This window comes from Vanessa cardui, chromosome 12 (assembly GCF_905220365.1).
Source record: "Vanessa cardui chromosome 12, ilVanCard2.1, whole genome shotgun sequence".
NCBI classification, from domain to species: domain Eukaryota; kingdom Metazoa; phylum Arthropoda; class Insecta; order Lepidoptera; family Nymphalidae; genus Vanessa; species Vanessa cardui.
Window position 1 is genome coordinate 5,259,605 of NC_061134.1, and position 20,451 is coordinate 5,280,055.

Below are 20,451 nucleotides of genomic sequence, written 5' to 3' on the forward strand. Positions count from 1 at the left end.
TGTAGTATTTACATATATATACGAAATGTTAGGCCTGTATTACGAAAATTACTTATAAAATTGCAAGTAGTAAAATATAAATCAATCACAAGTATGCATTAGTAGTTTTAAAACAGGAAAAAATATTTATCTTTTATTCATAAAATTTGACCTTTGTATTTTAGCATGGTAAGGTTAATCTTCGAGTAATATCACTTGAAGTATAATTCTTGATACTTCAAGATGAATAAGTTTTATAAAAAATTAAGGTCAAACATAATGTGATAATGACACAAGTTTTATTACTTTGATGACGTCATCTCGACCTTAAAGTTATTAAACGTAAAGTAAATACATATATCGTATATATTCGTTACCATAAAAAAAATTCGTGTTTGTAACTATTGCCTAATATTTTAATACGTCAAACTAGATCATATTAGGCATATTAGTAGCTAAGTATTATGTCACATTGGTTATGTTTTGGTTTTATTAGTATCGGTATTAAAAGTATGAATAGCTTTCGATTTAAGTTTACATCAAGCTTATCATACAATATAAAAATATATAGAAAATAACATTTAGTATACCGAATACTAACACATGACGACACATATATATATGAAGTTGATTGTGTTGTAAAATTTTTTATCGAGTGAGAATTTTATAAAAGTAAATAGATCTTAAGTAAATAATTAAGTTTTAGTACTTTATGTTTTTTTTTCATTTCGGTTGTCTAAAATTACATTTACTTACCGATATAAGAAAGAACGATAAATAACATTTTATTTAAGATAGATCCGTGTAAGTTCCATCGGCAAAACAGGTGTTCTCATAAATACTTTTTTCGCCTTAAAAATGGGATTCATCATCCGTCGATCCTCAGTGGCTAACTTTCCTACAAAAAAGTAACGAACGGTTCACGAACTTGTCTATTGAAGTTTTTGTCCAAGGAGATTAATTATTTGCTTATGTAATGCATAAAACAGAAATATTTCACGATCTTTTTATGGCAATAAATTTATTATATACACTTTTTACTAACGTTCATCAAGTTGTATTATTTAATTAAGTAGAGTGATTAATGATGCTCATTATTTTAAGCGAAGTGGTGAATGAACTCGACAGACGTGTCCTTAATTTAAGAATTTGTGATCACGTATTTTTTATAATACCCCATACCAATATTCTGCTATTTTAAATTTGGCAAGTATAATGTTAGCATAGTAGCGTGACATATTTTATTAAATAAATTTTTATGTTATTATATAATAATAATAATATATTTAGAAACCAATTTGTTAAATGTGTGTTTAGCGTATGTTTAGCGTAATTTTTTTTTTATAAACAATATAAAGGAACGCGGACTGGTAATAAGGCGCAATTAGGCCGATTTATCGACAATTGGCATCGGCGATTATGTACTTACGTATATAATAACATGAGTCGAGATGGCCCAGTGGTTAGAACCCGTGCATCTTAACCGATGATCGCGGGTTCAAACCCAGGCAAGCACCGCTGATTCATGCGCTTAATTTGTCTTTATAATTCATCTCGTGCTCAGCGGTGAAGGAAAACATCGTGAGGAAACCTGCATGTGACAATTTTCATTGAAGTTCTGCGACATGTATATTCCACCAACCCGCATTGGAACAGCGTGGTGCAATGTTTCAAACCTTCTCCTCAAAGGAAGAGGAGTGCTTTATTCCAGCAGTGGGAATTTACAGACTGTTGTTGTTGTTGTTGTATGTAATAACCATATTAAATTATATGATATTATTAAACATAGTTTTGTTATATTATTAGGAAAGATCCACAAACATTTATGTCAATAGATTTATAAATAAAATTTATTAATTATAATGTCATCCAACAAAAAATGAGTATAATAATTTAGTGTTAAATTTAAATCAGTATAGTGGATGTGCTATGACATCTGATCTGCTAGTGAGTCACGTCCGTACCGAGGTTGCTTGTGAAACATCCTGTACATAAAACGGCTTTTGGTAAAAAGTTAATATGCGTTATTTACGAAACGTAGCATTCGTCTTGATTTTAATGAGAATTTACTTTACTGGTACGTTTAATTTGCGAAGCGTAATGATTACTTGTTAAATTCCTTATTTTAATAGTAAGTAGCCTCACTTATTAACTTTGCAATTGTTATAATCTTATACTTTGCTAAATATTGGTATGATTGTTCAATTTATTCTTATCATTTATTTCACTAGGACAAATGACGCAGCAAATGAATCTTATATATGCAGGTAACTGATCAAACCTATAACAGGGTGCAATGGAAACTTCTAATTTATTATCAATGTTTTCGAACAGCTATGTATGCTATAGCATAATATTATAAGTAGTGTTTGTTTTATTAATACAACTATAAGTGTTAATATATTGTTCTTTTTTTTCGTTTATATTAATAGGAATATCATAAAATAAGTATATTAACCAAGCAATCCACATGGAATATCAATCACCCTTCAAATCGTAACACACTAATATAAATTATTGGTATTTTAAATGTAATTAATGAGTGGGTTATAAAAAACTATGTTAATAAGTAAAAGTGTCCTTAATCTTTTAAAGTCATTATTTAATTCTGGAAATGTATTTCAAGAGTTTCAAAAATAATAAATATATATTTATGATATCCTTGACATTTAAAATATCATTGAGAAAGAAATACAATTACGAAAAATAATAAAATTTATCAAAATGTTTTCAAGTAAACTGTTAGAAAAATGTATCTTCCACTTCAGCGTCTCTTCCGCAAAATCATTGTAGGATTATGCAAAGAATTCATTTTACAAAATTTATGGTAAATTTTGATAAATATTTATACAATTGTTACGCACATAAAGCAAAATATGTAGTATTCGTTCGAAGCAGCAAAGATCACGTAAGAATTTATTATTAATAATATTATTATATAAATTCCAAGTTTAATTGTCACGTTAAAATACATAGCATCATGATATTCTTGATATTAATATAACTTTTAAGAAAACGACGAGCAAGAATTACTGAATTATTAATTTACTTTTATATTTTATATATTCATATATTTTATTCATATATAATATATTCATATTATTTAAGAGAAACAAACATCCCTTCTCTGGCTGAAATTACTTTAAAATAAATTTATATTCATTTATTATTGTAAAAAAAATATTTAACCAGTGTAAGCACCGGAAGCAATTTATTTTTCGTAAAATAATTTCATAATTTGTATTTATGAGAAAAAACAGCTGTAAATCAATGTTTTGTCATGTTATGTAAATATGTATGCAACATTTTGATTTCACAATCGATAAAAAACACACACACACAAAAGATATATAAAATATTGATCATATTACTATGATACCAACAGAGCTTTTTTATGATGTACAGGTCAATAGGACCACATGATACTAAGTGATTACCATCGCCCACAGACATTGGCTCTGTAAGAAATATTAATTCCTTACACCACACCAATACGCCAACAATTGGAAACTTGCTGTTTCGCAGTAGAATACCTGATGAGTGGGAGGTACCTACCTAGACGCTTGTACAAAGGTTTATCACCAAGTAATAAACAATTGGAATTCGCCAAATAATTATAGTAAAAATATAATAATTTATTTTTTAAATAACTAGGTAGAAATAGCTTGATTTAACTCAGTCTAATAAATTTTCATATTAAGGCATAACCTCACAATGCTTATTATTTTTTTGCTCATTGTAACATAAAAGATGTATTTTTATTTGTTATTGAGATGTCTGATTTACGATTTTGTAACTCGGCTATCTTTCTATTTTTTCCTATGAAGTCTGGGACCAATACACAATAGAGCGTGGGTAGTCCCCTTTATAACTTAACAATGATGTACCTATATATACTCTTTGATGTATACTGAGTGCCTGTAAATGTTTAAGTGTAGGACGGAAAACAGTTAACGTTTCTACATGTTTTTTTTACACTAAAAGAACACTAAAGGTTTATTAGCTACTAAAGGTAATTTTAATATTTATGCATTGGTTAGCCATATCTTATATTTAGTTAAAAATATTATAACTTCACCATATATCTATAACTATTCGTTTAAGATTAAAATTTATTAAAAACATATAATATTCCAATGAGATTATATTTTAAGAGTATGTTTTTATTATGAGTTTAAAAAATATTGTTACCCACAAGGAGAAAAATTTTAACTGATGATAAAAATGCTAAAAACGAGATGAGATTAGATACATCATTAGCAACGCAGGTGCGCGGAAGCATCCGGTTTTCCTGTCCTGTCCATTAGAGGAGGTCAATAAGAGGTCACATCGCCAAGGCAACTAATGCCAGTGCCTAGACGTTTCGATCTGTCGGTACACTCGTTTATACGTTCCAATATATTTAAAAAATAGTAATAAAAAACGACTTAAAAAAATGATCTTCTATTCAAATTAATTTCCCGATAAACCCTAAATTTCTTAATAAATAAAGAGAGAGACTAAATAATTAAATAGTTCCGTTATTTTTCTTAAATCATACCTATATACAGCTTTTTCGAATATACTATGCTATAATGAAATTGAGACCAAATTTATAAGAAACTGATCCTAATGCTATCTGTCTAACAAAAATAATTAATTTGGTATGGATGTCGTGATAAAAAATTCGCTGATAATACATAAAACTTTATTTCTTCCTACGATAATATCTTCATTATACTACTACTAATTGATCATTATACAAGTATTAAAATACACTGGTAGCATATACACGCATAAAACGATATTTTCTTTGTTATAATTAGAATCGATATTGTAGATTATTAAATGACTATGATACAATAGTATTGACTTTTATTGCGAAATACACTTAAATCTTTTAAGTTACTTAGAAATTGTTGCATTTGGTAACAAAACGATGTTTCCAAACGATTTTCCCCTTTGACATGTTTGTAATATCGTAGTTTTATTTAGTAATTGAGTTATTCTTAATAATTACATGATATTTTTTATCGTAAAATTTATAAATATAATGCGTACTAACTGACTGTAACTTTTGAACCAGTCGTACGATTTTTTTTATTACATTACATATATGAGCGCACGGACAAATGGACCATTCTATAGCAAGTGTATGTAAGTAAATATTAACAATTGCTCATATCGCCAATTCACCACCACTTGGGAACGAAGATGTTATCTCCATTGTCCCTTTAGTTATATTGGCTCTCTCGCCCACAACAAAGTACTGTTGTTTGGAGGTAGAATATCTGTTGAGTGGGTAGTAGCTATCCAGACGGACTTGCATTAAGGTTAAAGATTTTAATATTTATAGTTCTATTTAAAATTAATATATGAACAATTATAATAATCTAAGGTATTTCTAACATGCTATACTTATATCCAGAAAATGAACAAGTAGTTTAATATAATTATACCGTTATTATACGATATTCACATGCTGAGACTCGTGAATAGGAAATGCCAAGGAAGTTAACTATGTCTGATTGAAACACACTCGTAACGTTCTAACTCGTTGAAAAATACACTACATTATTACCTCGTAAAAACAAAGTCGTGTACAAAAGGATGTGGAATTGTTTGTCTAACTGACACAATATCAGCATTTGAAAAGACTCGTATTTATAACCATATGGAAAATTTGTCAAATTTTGTATTGTGACAAGTGCAAAGTCGTGATCGTGAAGAACGATTTTTGGAATGAGGTAATGATAAAATCGATTCTCGATTGATACGACCGCAAAACAAGTCACGCTCGGTGACGTCAGATTGACTTAGAATTCAAATAATACGGTTTTTGTGCGAACGACATTACCGATAGCTATTTATTAATTATAAATACCTTCATAGTGGAATGTATATAAAAATAAGTTACAAATGGAAATATTGTATGGTAAGGTCATCACCTCAATTTATGTATGTTAGTTTATTATTATATCTAATGTATTACGATAAATATAAGAATAATGTATCCTACAAGGTCTGCTTTATGAATTAGTATCGCATTTATTAAAAAAATAACAATGTAGGTATATTATTTTATATATTTCCGAATTATGATAATTTTATAAAAAGCTTCCTCAATTTTGGTATTAATTTCTGTCAAGAATGTTTTGTATGGAATCGAAAAGAGAAACTCCGCTTAGGCAATTTGGAAGATGAATGTTACTACGTAGCACAGTGACACAAGGCATTTTTTGCAGTATGTGCAACGGCTAGAAGTCTAAGCAAAGAAAGTGCAAGCAACAATCGCAAGCCGTGTGTATGACATTGCGCAAGCAGTTTCTCCCATGAGCTCATTAGGTAAGAGGGGATTACAGTTATCAAATACAAAAAGAACATAAATAAATAATCAAAACTGTACACCGAGTTAATTTTCTATCTTCTAATAGAATTTACGTATTAATGAAATTGCGGAAAGTGCATCCACGTTCATATTTGTTTTGAAATTATGATTTGATTAAAAGATAAGAATACATTATATTACCTATAGGTTCAATGACAAGTTAAAAACAACGAAAAGAATATTATAATAAACAAAGAAGTAATAATTGTTTCTTATGAACGAGTAGATAGATGTTCTTATATTACAATGATTTATTCTTTTTTATTTCGAGGTCATAATAAGGCAATGGTATGTAATATCACTTCCGCTTCTGACCTTTACACAAAAAAGGTATGTGTGTCAATACCTCTGTCTGGACGTTATGTCGAGGTTCAAGCTTATGACAATGTTTAATTTATCCTTTGAAGGTAAGGGTTAGTCAAGCGGGATATGATGTTATCACAATACGAAAATATTAGTGTAGCCTCGCTATTATATTAATTGTGTACATATAGGCATAACTCAGCAATGCTTATTTGAATACATTGCGAAATAAAATATGCTTACAGCAATTTGTTGCGATGTGTATGCGTAGATATGTATGTACCCGCATGACTGACGCATTTAACGACGCTTTCTTCGCCCAATATACCTCTTGCGTAACACTAATGACAGTCCACACTTGCTGAGCATGGGAAATGTTTGACGCTGGACATTATGTTTTCCAACGAATTACAAGAATAGAAAACGTTATCACGCCTCTTTATTTCAGAGCCGATAAGCATTTATGCAACTTTGAGATAAAAGCAATAGAGACAGCGCAATCATTTGCGTCATGCGAAGCATGTGTCGCGATCGTGTGAGAAAGATCTTTTTTTAACAATAAAAATGATTAATATATTTAATAGTTTTTTTTTTTAATGTAAGAGAGAATTGCAAGTAAGAGTAACTGTTCATAAAGGTCAAAGAATTAGTTCTCAATTTAAATGGCATGACTTTACTTGCAGTGTCCATTGTGAATAAAAATGTAATTATCATTTAAGTGATCAAGAGATATGAAATGTTTTATTACAAAAGCAAGGATGTTGAGTTATGAATGTGCTAGAAATGCTAGTATTACATGTGCTTTGCGTCCTGCTAACATTACGGAATATAGCATTTAGATTAATCTACATAATTTTAGACGAAGGAACTGAATTAGGCTTGCATAATGGACATAGTCCGATGACTAACTAGGCGTCTTGACGTCCCTTTAAGGCCAACATATAGCCGAGAAATCTGTCAATGCAATCCTAATTCCTACGCTGATGCCGTATTAGATGTTCAGCGGTCAAAGATCGTCCCCTTTGACTGGTGCACAGCTAATGATGACATTGATGTGGATCATCTAATATCTGTAGTAGAAAATTATATGCTACAAAACATAATTGAAGAAGATTTCTAGAAAAAAAAACAGTTTTTAAAATACTTCATAGTATTTTATGTCACGCAATTACATCACTACGCAACGTGACACGATCATCGCACCGCATTTGTATTTATTTTTCAAAGTACTCATGTAGCTATACAAATAAAATCCAAATGAATGACAGTTAATGTTGACGAAAAAAATGTGTTGGTTACGAAGTAAAATAGGAAGCAGCTTAATATTTTGAAAGAAAACGCTGTATTTGTCAAATACATTATGATATCTGGGCATAACAGTTTCGCAGGCTGAACATTTAGGTAAACCTTTCAAGGTTCACGATCGACTTGGTCTAGATAACACAAGGACGGTACAATACAGGTATTATTAGACACTTCAGTAAAATTAACACTTTATGACATAATATTATGCGCGTGTATGGAAGGGCATTCATGAAGTGAGTATTTATATTTTTATTATATTTCCTTTACACTCTTGATTCTATTTTTAAATTGATAATATCTCATACAAAGTTTGTTATTAATATTGTTACTTTAAGAAGGTAAACGAGTCAGTCGGTCACTTGAAGGCAAATAGTCACCATCGCCTTACACTGGCGCTGTTAGATATATAAACTTGTAGCCACCCGCCCTGCTTCGCACGGGTGCAATGTTGATACTAAGTATACCTACTACAGATTTTTTTCTTGTTTCTTTACTATATTGTCCATGTATTATATACAAAACCTTCCTCTCAAATCACTCTATCTAATAAAAATAACGCATCAAAATCTGTTGCGTGATTTGAAAGAACTAAGCATACATAAGGATAGACAGCGATAATCTTTTGCAACAGTATAAAAGATAACCTCATCTAGGCTGATCCATATAATGTCTATCTAATTTAATTTATTGTACCTAATTAAATTAAATGTGTTATTAATTGATTGTAATTGAAATTCCATAGACGAATATTTCAAAAACATATTTGATTATGTTTATGAATAAGATATGTTTAGAATCATTTACATGTGACCTTATGGGAGATTTGATCGTATGACTTAATTCTTGCTTGATGATATATGTTTGCGTGCTCGGAAATTATATGAGATATTATTATGCATGACACTTCCTGTCGGCCACTGATCTCGGTACGGTGAGTATTGAGGTGACTGTTCAAGGTGCTTTAAGCAAAGCGTATGATGGCATCTACGACCTTATAAAAGGTAAATCGTAATGATATTTTAATTAATACCTAAAGTATTCATCAAAAGGTATGGTTAGATGTAATTAACAAAATATATCAATTTATTTTTACCTGTAGTTGGATTTTTTGTTAATATAATGCATATGTGTATGTTTCAGTTTGATGTATATTTATTTTTGCAATTTACATGAGTTACAGAGAAGAGTTGGATTTGTAATTGGGATATCTCCTCCCATAATAACTTAAGAACTAACTTTACTTGAATCAATGTGAGAGTTTATGATATTTAGATCGAAGCATTATGTATTTTTAAACGACTACCCATAAATGCAATATTATATGTGAGTCTTTTTATTTATCATTAAATGTCTGAACAGATTTGGGACCAGATACATTTTTATTTACCATTAAATGTCTGAACAGATTTGGGACCAGATACACCAGAAAATAAAATCCTGGCATTATTCCGTGTGAGCTTGGTTAATAAAAAAATATTTGTTAATTAAGAGCATTCGTGTTTTTTATTTTTAAAGGTACACAAATACATTTTCATTGTGTTTGTCTACAACTTAAGTCACTTTTTTTCATTTGTTCATAGTTAGAAAAAGGCAATATATATTTTCTTTTATCACGTATACAACATTAACATATTTATGCGGATTCGCTACATCATTCAAGTCAATATATTGTATTCGAGCTGTGTTGCTAAAACGGACTTTATGATCAAATGTTTGAATATAATTCTGTTGTGATTTACACAATCATAAAACATTTCGACGTTCGCGATAGCCTTCTGTTTTGTGTGTTGGAGTCCATGTACTTTCCAAATCGTGATACAGCAGTTTGAATTTAATTAATTATTTAAACAAATATCTCTATAAGGCGATTGATGGATTATCACGAGGAACATTGATATGCATGAGTAGCGTTTCCGTATACACAGTTTTATTCAAGCGTTTCTTTAGATAATCCGCTGGCATTGAATTATATAATTATATGCATTTCTATCTAATGACGCATTGTCTGTGAGCCGTGGTGAACCTACAACATCAGACTCTTAAAAAATACGAAATTTATTTACGTATACGGCAATTTCGTAATCATTCAATGAATACAACACTCAAGTGATTATTATAAAATCACTCGTAATACACACGACACTGCTCATATTTCGATCTACTTTGGTATCGAAGTGATATCATTAACATTTACGGTCATGATCGTTCTGGCGCCGCAAATATAAGACAAAAGCTGTCAACAATGGCGACCTTGCCTCGCCCACTATTAAGCAAGAGTACCTTCAGTAGAAAGCCAGCTTTCTTTATCTTTAACATTAGCTCAGTGTAAGGACTCGAACACTTTCAACGACCTACTTTTTTATTGAAATTTTTTTGTTCATTGACATTTAAGAGAAAGGTTTGTATTGTACTGCTGAGCGAATATATGTATGAAAATGTTCAAACGTAGAATCAGATACGAAACCAGCGTGCAAATTATTATTGATTGATTTTTGTGTGATGTTTATTTATATGTAAACTTATGTTATTGGATTTGCATGTTATGAAAGATAAATTTTGCAATTTTACTCAGGATAAATTCATCTTGTTTAGCAGTGATTAACGTTCTGAAACAACTTGCGTGATACGGAAGATATCAAAACATTTACCCGCCTAACCGCAATGTGAGGTCTTTCCTAAGCTTCAGCGTACATAATGTACCGACCTATAATCTAGTGTACTACTTAGCCTTTACTTATTTATATAAAATTTAACATGGAATTAAAAATAGCGGATTCCTATAAAGACACAAAGACACAACCCTCCACGTTATTTTATAATTTTAGTTAGTATCGGCAGTATCATCACTTGATAACACAACAGTTTCGACTAATTTTTTAACCGACTTCAAAAAGGAGGTTATTAATGCGTCTGTATGTTTTTTTCGTAAATCCATAGCTGAACATAATAGATTAATCAAGCTCTCGACCAATAATATCGCGTCAATTTGCTGTCAATTGTTGTTTATTAGGTTTTTTCCTGTTATGTTTGGAATAGAGTATACGTAAGAAGAATGCAAAAAAACATTTTATATAATTATTAAGTCAATTTCATTAAAAAAATATTAATTCCAGATACACAGGAATATATTATGGAATCGGATATGCAAATAAAATTCAGATACGGTTACGGATACAATTTTATTTTGGATTATCAGATTGTTTCGAATAATTACGATGGATTACGGAGATGGACAATATGGATTTTATGTTTTTTTAGAAATTGTAAAAGAAAACATTGCAATATATGAATTTGACTAAATTTGTCGGTTATTACTTAGTATTAGGTACATACTTAAAGTTGTATTAAAAAAAAAAAACAAATATCCTTAAAATACGGTTTCGTTTAAGTTGTATATATAGACAGATTTTTATTTCGGATACCCGATAGTTTCGGTTACGGAGATCCATAAAATCCAAGATAAAAATTGGGTAGTGCTCGCCCGCGTTAGAATAGGAAATCTTCTATTGAGAGCCAAGTGTTGTCTAAACTAAGCTATATAACCTCCTCATTACACTGCTCATGATTATTTATGAAGTAACCATTGATAGAACATTTTTTTAATTAATGTTGTCACTATTTCTGAGGCGCCGCGGCATCATTAAAGTTTTATTAGGTATAGTAATCTCTTTAGTGTCCACAGCCTGTCTTTTACACTTTCACTACGCAAATATTGCCAGAGATTGACGTAACGCTATTGATGCAGCGTAACACCCAGAAATCAGAGGTTTTGGCTGACTGAGTTGCTAGTTTTCATAAGTTTTCGTGATGGCCCAGTGGTTAAAAGACGTTAATCCTAACCGATGATTCCAAGTTTAAGGGGTAAAAGCCACTGAAATGCCATGTGAAGGCGTAAACTGCAAACCGATACCACTAAATGAAAAAGGTCACTAGGTAGGGTTTAGAACAAGCCTGTTTGGGTACAGACTTGGTATTGTTGTGTCTTTGTTTAGAGAGTGGGTCAGTGTAACTATACGCACTCAGGGCATAAAATTTTAGCTCCCAAGGTAGGTAACATTGGACTTGTAGGTTATAGTTAATTTTGATTAGGGTGCCAATGTCTAATGGATCTGGGTGGTGACTTATCTTTGTTCAATTATTTTATAGGTTATCGACAATCAGAGCAAATCTCCAAATAATCCCCAAATACGGTTTTCGGAAAGAAATGATTTCACTGGCAAGGAAGATATTTAGAATATTAAAGTACATTTCTTCGTGACGACCTGAACCTATTAAACGTCACTCGTTGTGGATTAACAAATGACTATGTGCTCAAACTATAATATAAAAACGTAAAAACTTACCGGAATCCTAAAAAAGATTTCTTGTACTTTTCTCTTTTCATTTCCACGTGCTAACCAGAGTCACGATACTTCACTCTTCATTTCACAACACACGCGCGAGTATTATCGGCCAAGAATACAATCACATTATCACTTAGTTAAAATCACAAGACACGTTGTTCTCATGACATCAGCTTACGCGAACAACCTGCAGACAAAATATATTGTTAAAATAATTAAAGTTAATGTAAATGTTGTGTACTTATTTTCTTGCTTTCTTTACTCTGCTTTTAATGCTACAATATATAAATATTTATTTAAAAAACAATAAAATAAAACAAAACAACAAAAAATTAAAAGTCAAATTATTTTTATTTTAGTAAAGACAAGATCAAAAACTGTATTAAATGACGATGTATAATATTATTTATATTGCCTAACTAATATAATATTTAGTCCTCACTCCACCCTAAGATCTCTATGGCGAATTTTGCTCTTCAAATTTAAACGAGTCCTCTCTCGAGGATAACCTTTTCAATAAGATCGTCGGCGACAATATCACGTGATATATACAAATAATGACGAATTTATTAACCTTTTATTCTAGCCGTTTAAAAGTCAAAGTAATAAAGGCTTGTAGTAAACTACATTACAAATATCCTTACCACTTTAAATGTACGCCTAATCAATCTCAGTACATTAATTACGTTTCTAACTAAGCAATTATTTCAAACACTGTAACTACAGTCGTAAAATATAGAAAGGTGCCTAATTAAGATCTGAGATTAATTTAGCAATAAATAATTTGATTCAAGTAGATGATATAGTATCTAAACATGAAATCACGTAGGTCAGTTCTAATTTGTGTCTCGAAAAAAGAATTTGCATAGGTAAGTTTTTAATTCAATACATAGATAGATTTGAACATTTATTTAAAAGCATACCGACTGTCCTTTGATATGATTAGCCAAAACCTTGTCTAAAACTCACAGAATATAAGTGGACAAATGACTTTTTGTTTGATGGACGTTCACAGAAATCAAAACGGTCCCTGTTTTATAGATATTATTATTAATGAGCTTAAAACTTACGACATGCATATGTTCTAATTCTTCAGTATCTAACGGCCTTAGTTACGAATGTTGTTTAGCGGTTATTTGTAAACACTAATTTATCTTTCTTTCATAATTGATTTGACATTCGAAATAATAAAACAATGCATTATTTTAGTAATAACTCTCAATATTTTTATACATACAGCTAATATTTATGATGTTAACATTTTCCTTTTGGCTAAGGCCTATGATTGTAGTCGTAAAATGTTATGCTCACGCTAACAAGGAGGTTATTATATTCTGTAGTTAGTTTAAAATTTTGAAAGGTTTAATAGGATCTATATAACGAGTCTATGTAGGCCGTTGCCCGGGTGGTACATGTTAGCCTAGACTGGCTTTTGTCCAGACACAATATCGAAACTATTGCAACAGTTTTTCGTAACTAGAGGCTGTAAGAGTACTTAAATAATATGTATCTTGAATATTAATAGTAGAATCAGATTAAACCAACTACGTTTTAACGATTTAAGGTAAATTCGAACATTTATTTTAAACGGGCAGTGTTTTACGACTTTAATTGCATAAATTAAAAGAGTCTCCTATCAAGTGTCAATTCGAGAGAATACCTATACGATAGTACGAAGTGCAAAAGAAAGCCTCATCGCTAAAGAAGCTATCTTTGTGAAGCGATAAATGAGAATTTTTGTTATAATTTTATAATTACGAATACATATTATTTACACACACTACTCATACTTATGCAAATTATATACAATTTTTACCTTAGAGACAAGGAAAAGTAACATTCGATGGTATATTAGTTGAATGGGGATTAAGTTTAAACTTTTTATCGTACTATTTTTTTTTAATAAATATTGGACAACATCACATACATTACTCTGATCCCAGTGTAAGTAGCTAAAACACCTGTGTTATGAGTCAGAAGTCAGTACCACAAACACCCACACCCAAGACAACATAGAAAATTAATGACCTTTTTCAATATCGACTCGGCAGGGAATCGAACCCGGGACCTCACTACTCGACCACGGAGGTTGTCGGAGTTTATAGGTATAAAATATTTAAGTAGCAACGTTTAAAAAATAAACAGATATAAAAAGACAATGTGGACCCCTCAATAGTTTGTTAACATTTCCATCAACCTTAACTTTTATACTGTTGAGGTTTGGAACGTATGTGTGAATTGTAAATACTATAAAAATGACATCATTTATATTCAAGACAGTAATCAACGCCTATGGTGTCATTTATCACACTGATCTACGATCTTTTATTGACTACGAACAATACATTGAATTTTCCTAAGACTGTACAACGTGAGAATACCTTTTGGTTGCCAAGAGGAAAGTTACCGATGAAAAATAAAGAATAAATAAGTAATTTCCATTCATGCAATGGTAGTGGTATGCAGGTAATATTATATTTTATAACTGTATAATTTTAGAACACAATCTAATCACTTCGATGCATCTATTTTGACTAATTACAATATTTTCAGGCGTGCCATAATAAACCCTATAGTTTGACGATAAACGATAACAAAAGTCTAAATTTGATACTTCTTAGCAAAAAATTCGGTAAAAATAAGCTAAGATGGCTTTTTATTTTAAACGAAGATTTTGGGTAAAGGCCGGGGCATCGCTGATTTGACTTGACTGATATTGGTCGTGTTTTTTGTTGAATGAACATCTACCATTCGGCATTGGAGTATCGTATAAGCTCCTCAAACGGAGAACAGTCCTCCGCCTCAGCAATGGGATATTTGTACGGTTTTTTCTTGAAATTTTACATTATATTTGCTAAATAATTTGATTGCACTTAGATTCATTTAATTTCAAATTATTTTAAAGTTTAGCTTGTTGCCAGTGAGTACAGGTACGAATCTGACGGCATTCATTTTAATTCGATACGGACGGCTTTTGCATGCCGTCTTATAATTTTGCGTAATTCCCAATGCAAGCTCTTTGTGTCTTAAAATAAGTGTTTGGCATACAAATGAATGTACATCCGTATCTATAATTCAATGACATTTTATGAAATTACATTAAATTCGACCATGTAGGTACGTAAATAAACAGCCACAAAAATTTTGATCATGAAAAGTGAAACCAAAAAAGTTTGTTTTTAAAAGTAATGAGAAACCTTACGATCAAAAATTTTTACAGCCCAGCTTATCTCAATTATTGCTTTTAAAAATTAATAAGCTTATGCTTTTAGTATAAAAGTGCACCACATATTACAATAAATAACGAAACGTTCAAATTAGGATTACTTGAAATCTTATTTAAACTGTGGTCGTTAAACCTAATTAAATTTTAAGTAAGTTAAATTTTGGCGCCAGAAACGTAATGTCTATTGAGTTGCAAAAGACGACCTTCATCTTTAAGTTAAGTTACAGGACCTGAGGCGGTGTGCACCATTTACGGGCAATCACCAACTCAAAGCATCTATAATTACTCATTACACTAATGGATCTTCAATCTCCTCTCTATTATTCGCTTTGTCACGACTCTACTATAATAAACTTAGCTTGAATTTAAACTTTATTATACCGAAGTTGATATATGTTTGATTTGCGTAAGATTATATTTTGTAATTTGTCGTTTGAAATATGATAGTGTGTCCAATGAATTTATTTATAAATTCGAAATTCTACCAATAGTTCACACACATAGGAACACTTTGTATACTAGAATGTTAGTAAAATTCTTTAATCACAGTTTGGAATTTGTAACATGACCTGACCTTCTTGGGTGGATTACTCGTGGCTTAAGTCAGAGGCGTATTCATTAGAAGCATGACCGTGTCACGTTAAAAATGTAAACATGAGGAAAAAGAAACTGCAAATAAGACCACATCTCGGTCAACGCAGCAATGAGTACAGGCGTAGTTAATTTGCGCAAGAGTTGTTATGGTCAAACATCGATCACAACCGGCCTTGCCCGAAATTCTTCGGTAACTAAATTTATGTGACTTCTTCATTATCACTTTGCAAAACTATAAAATCGCAATAAGTAGAAATCATGTTGTGTTTCACGACGGCCGAGTATCTACCAATAATGGTAATCGTGTTTTACACGTTTACGGTAGCTGATCATTATTCTGTAATTTATTTCCAAATAGTATAAATGACTAAATTTTAAAAGTAAGTTTTATCTTGATTCAATGTATCAATCTGTAGGGCCTCTGCGCTTAAACCTTGAAGCTGCGTAAGTCAAGTCCACTTAAGTTTTCAATTAAATTAGCTAAGACATGTATTTGTAAATCTTTGTTTATGTAACCTATTGTGCTGTCAAAATAATCATCGCCAGGGGTCGTCATCACAAAATGCAATGGTGATACATGGTTGCGCAAAAACAATGGTGTTTACGTCATACATTATGAATTCCATCAGCTTTAGATGCAGCTTACAATAGGGGTTCGTGAGAAATTGTAACGCATTGTGAATAAAACCAAATAAAATTCGTGACTACATTCTGTGGGAATATGGATAGCACATGCTTAAACTAAATTTGGCAACAAAACTAGTCAAAATTTTATTTAGTGAGGAGTGTAACACTTATTGTAGAATAGTATCGGTTTGTCTACGAAATGAGGATGAAGCTTTATTTTAGCATACTGTTCCAACATGCATTGGTAGATGATATGGCAGGAATTCATCCGTTACCGATATAATAAAACCAAGTTGAGCAAAAGCAACCTTAATGTTGTTTATCGATACGATACGATCTCCATTGAGCTAAACAGTGTACTCTACTAATTGGTTAACTACTACTTACACGGTAACATAACAAGTAGTTACAAAACTAAAGGTCGCATTAAGTTTAATTTAGTAATTAGTGATCATAATAATGTATTCATATATGTAGTAATAAAATATAAATGAAATATTTTATTAATGAAAATAAGTAAAAATAGAGGCAATATTATCTGAACATAAAGTGGCAACCTTTATATATCCCACAGCTGGGCCTTGGAGCTATTCCATGATAATGTTTTAGGTTTAAATTTTAATTCAACGTGAATATTTTTAATCATGTTGTTTTTCTTTACTGCAGAGACTACTAAAAATTTAAGACGAGATGACTTAATAAATAAACTGAAAGATGGTTGAAAATTAAATGAAGCTCTCCCGGGTAAGAACCCGCAATATACGGTTAAATTCTACGGGTACTAGCCACGGAGCCAATCTGAGACTGTATTTTAATAAAAACATAGATAAATACATATGTTATATTATGTATTTCATGTCAGTTGGGTAATAGTTTCGTATTTTTATGTGTTAACATTAATTGTTATTAAAGATAGCTTTTAATTGAGTTTCATATAAAAATCACGTTTAGTATTTGTTATTATTCGTATTTGAATACGAAATACAAACTCTTAACAATAAAATTACGTAATTTTGATTATTAGCAACATTAACCTATTCGCAAACTACTAGTTTTATGAATTTAATAGAGAATTAATCTATGTAGCAAATGTTATTAGTTAAATAATAATAATAATGAACATCAATTCTGCAACTGAAGTAGTTTTATCTCTGTGTTACGGCGCATACTTATATAACATATATGTACTAGAGAACAAAATGTACAATAATCTCATCAGTTTCTTTTTCCTTATAATAATTAATTTATTAATCAGTGTCTATAGATTGTTATAGATAATATTATTTTAATATTTTTTGTGAAGAAGTTTAAGTGAGATAAAAATATACGAAAGTTAGATGCAAGACAAGGATGGCGATAATTTTAGTCAAATGTCAAGATCGTAGGCAGCTGTCGTATTACGAATGTTGCAATATAAGGACTTGGATACTGTTGCGGAGTTGTTGCTAGCTTACCGGTTTTGATTGAAACAGTATTTAATATTAAAACAACCATCGATGCTATTTAAATTGTTTATTTTAAATTGTTTTATCATATTTTGCATCTCATTTCCAGAGTTAAATATTTACAGGTAATAAGATAAGGTTTACTTTACATTGTACTGATTGATTGATTTTACAAGTGAATAATATTATTATTAAAACTTATTAGATTCAAAATTAATTTAAATCTCATATCCTTAAATATTTTAAGCCATTGTAAATGAAGCTAGTTAGTTTTGAAACATTAGTTGCTGTTGCTTTATAGCGTATAGTATTGAAAGACACTTATTATCAGAACAATCTACATCCACGTCGTAATAGTCACCTTTTACATTTAAATATATAGAAGGAAGTCATAAATAAACGAACAGATTAAAGGTCGCATTTATTAATAACGAGAACGTTAATCTCTGTGTATATCTATATATATAATTTAACCGATGCTTATATAACCTTTTAATATATGGTTCGAGGAATATGTAAAACTTCCAGTTGCATTGTCATTTAGTCAGAGAACTTCAAGCCACACTCATAATAATTAAATCGTTATTAAACTGTGTTATATATTTACGAATTAAAACCAATACTAAATTATAATTGAACAATGATTGACTAATACAAACGATACACAGATATTAATAAGTTTATATCGAACGATAATAATTTGCGACAACAAGTATATAATTCAAATGAGGAGTGCCGTAAATTGTTTTAATTGAGGACAAGGATGTCGGCAGTCGTGTGTACCGCGGACAGAGAGCGCTTTAAATGAAATAATATACCTTTAGAGATCGTTTAACGTGCCTCTTGACGTCTCTTTATCGTCATGGAACTAATAAACACAACACTAGCACTAGGAAACGATACGGAGGTCACCAGTTGAGAGTGCCTTCGATGCGCGATCACTGAAAACTAACCTGTGATCACTCTCGCGCCGCGTACCTCTGAACCGCGGAATGAAAGCGAGTGTGAAAAGGACGCCGAATCATTTCTTTCTTTCACTCATACGGCGAAAACGGCTTTCATAATATAAGCCGACTTCGGTTTTTCTTGTCATTGAATCATCTCGCAGTAAAGCCTCGATGCAACCAAGTGTGAAAAAATGTAATAAAATATTTAATTTTATTAAATTTTTATATATTAACTGTACGAGTACTTTAATCAGTGCGGTATATTTACATTGACTATTTTATATATAAATTGTGTGTAATAATTTGTTCAATTTACGTTATGAAAACATACAATAATATTGTAAGATATACCTCAATATTTAATTAAGTGTCTGTCAGTTTCTATGAGCGTGTAATGAGGAAATACGGGGATGAATACGGTACGCAGCGCACGCGCACCCGAGCGTAACAAGATCCGCCCCTATAATCGTTTTCCGGTTTGACTTACATTTCACTTTCTTCATAAATATTTCTATTTAATTGTTTAAATGGACACAGCAAAATTTCTCTCGCATTGCCTTCGTTATTTATAAGTAATTTCATTTTAAATATTAAAAATATGTTGATTAATTCCTCCGAAACGTGAGAATATGACCCATTTATAAAATTAATACTTTTTTCGATATTAGAAGTTAAGATTTCTAATTGTAAGTATATTTAATATAAGCAAGAAGTGATTGATTTTGGTCTCGTCATCATTTATGTATATATGCACAAGACTTACAACATGCTAACTGTATCCAGTATCCATATTTGTTTGATAAGTTGTGTAAAAATCAATGATACGCTCGTATAATACGAATAAATCTCATATGTCGAAATGTCCGGCATAATCAAATGAAAATTATTTTTCTACATTTAAGACTAACCTGCGCGCTCGTAATATTTTATTTTGCTTAGTTTCTATATAAAAAACCACAAATGCAATACGTTATTCTACTATAGACAAATATAGAGACAGTCAACTTGACCCAGAGGTAGATACGATACGTTCTTAGTCCAAGGATGAAATCTGGACGAGAACTAGTTTTCATCATGTACAATGTATTTTATAACTCATTAAAATTATTCTCAGTGAAGTAGAATACCAAAATGCTAAACCTGCATTTGTCGGAAGAAATTCTGGCACGGTGATAGAACAATAACTCGGAGTGAAGCAAACTAACCAAGGAGTGGAAGAATTTAATTACTTTGCTTATTTTTATATTTTATAAGAGGCCTTTGACTTTTCATTCATCATATCGATGATCATTTAAGTTAATAGATACGACGCCTG

At 30.8% G+C, this 20,451-nt stretch overlaps 1 protein-coding gene across 1 annotated transcript in view; it reads right to left on the bottom strand.

Moving 5' to 3' along the window:
- Positions 1–19,164, bottom strand: part of LOC124534301 (dual oxidase maturation factor 2) — a 45,068-nt gene extending 25,904 nt beyond the window's left edge. Inside the window, exons 1-2 of the mRNA XM_047110064.1 lie at positions 19,008–19,164; positions 12,298–12,484 (exon numbers count right to left, since the gene is read on the bottom strand). The gene's annotated coding sequence lies outside the window, so the exon portion shown is untranslated. The remainder of the gene's footprint in view (positions 1–12,297; positions 12,485–19,007) is intronic.
- Between the last annotated feature and the right edge of the window lie 1,287 nt (positions 19,165–20,451).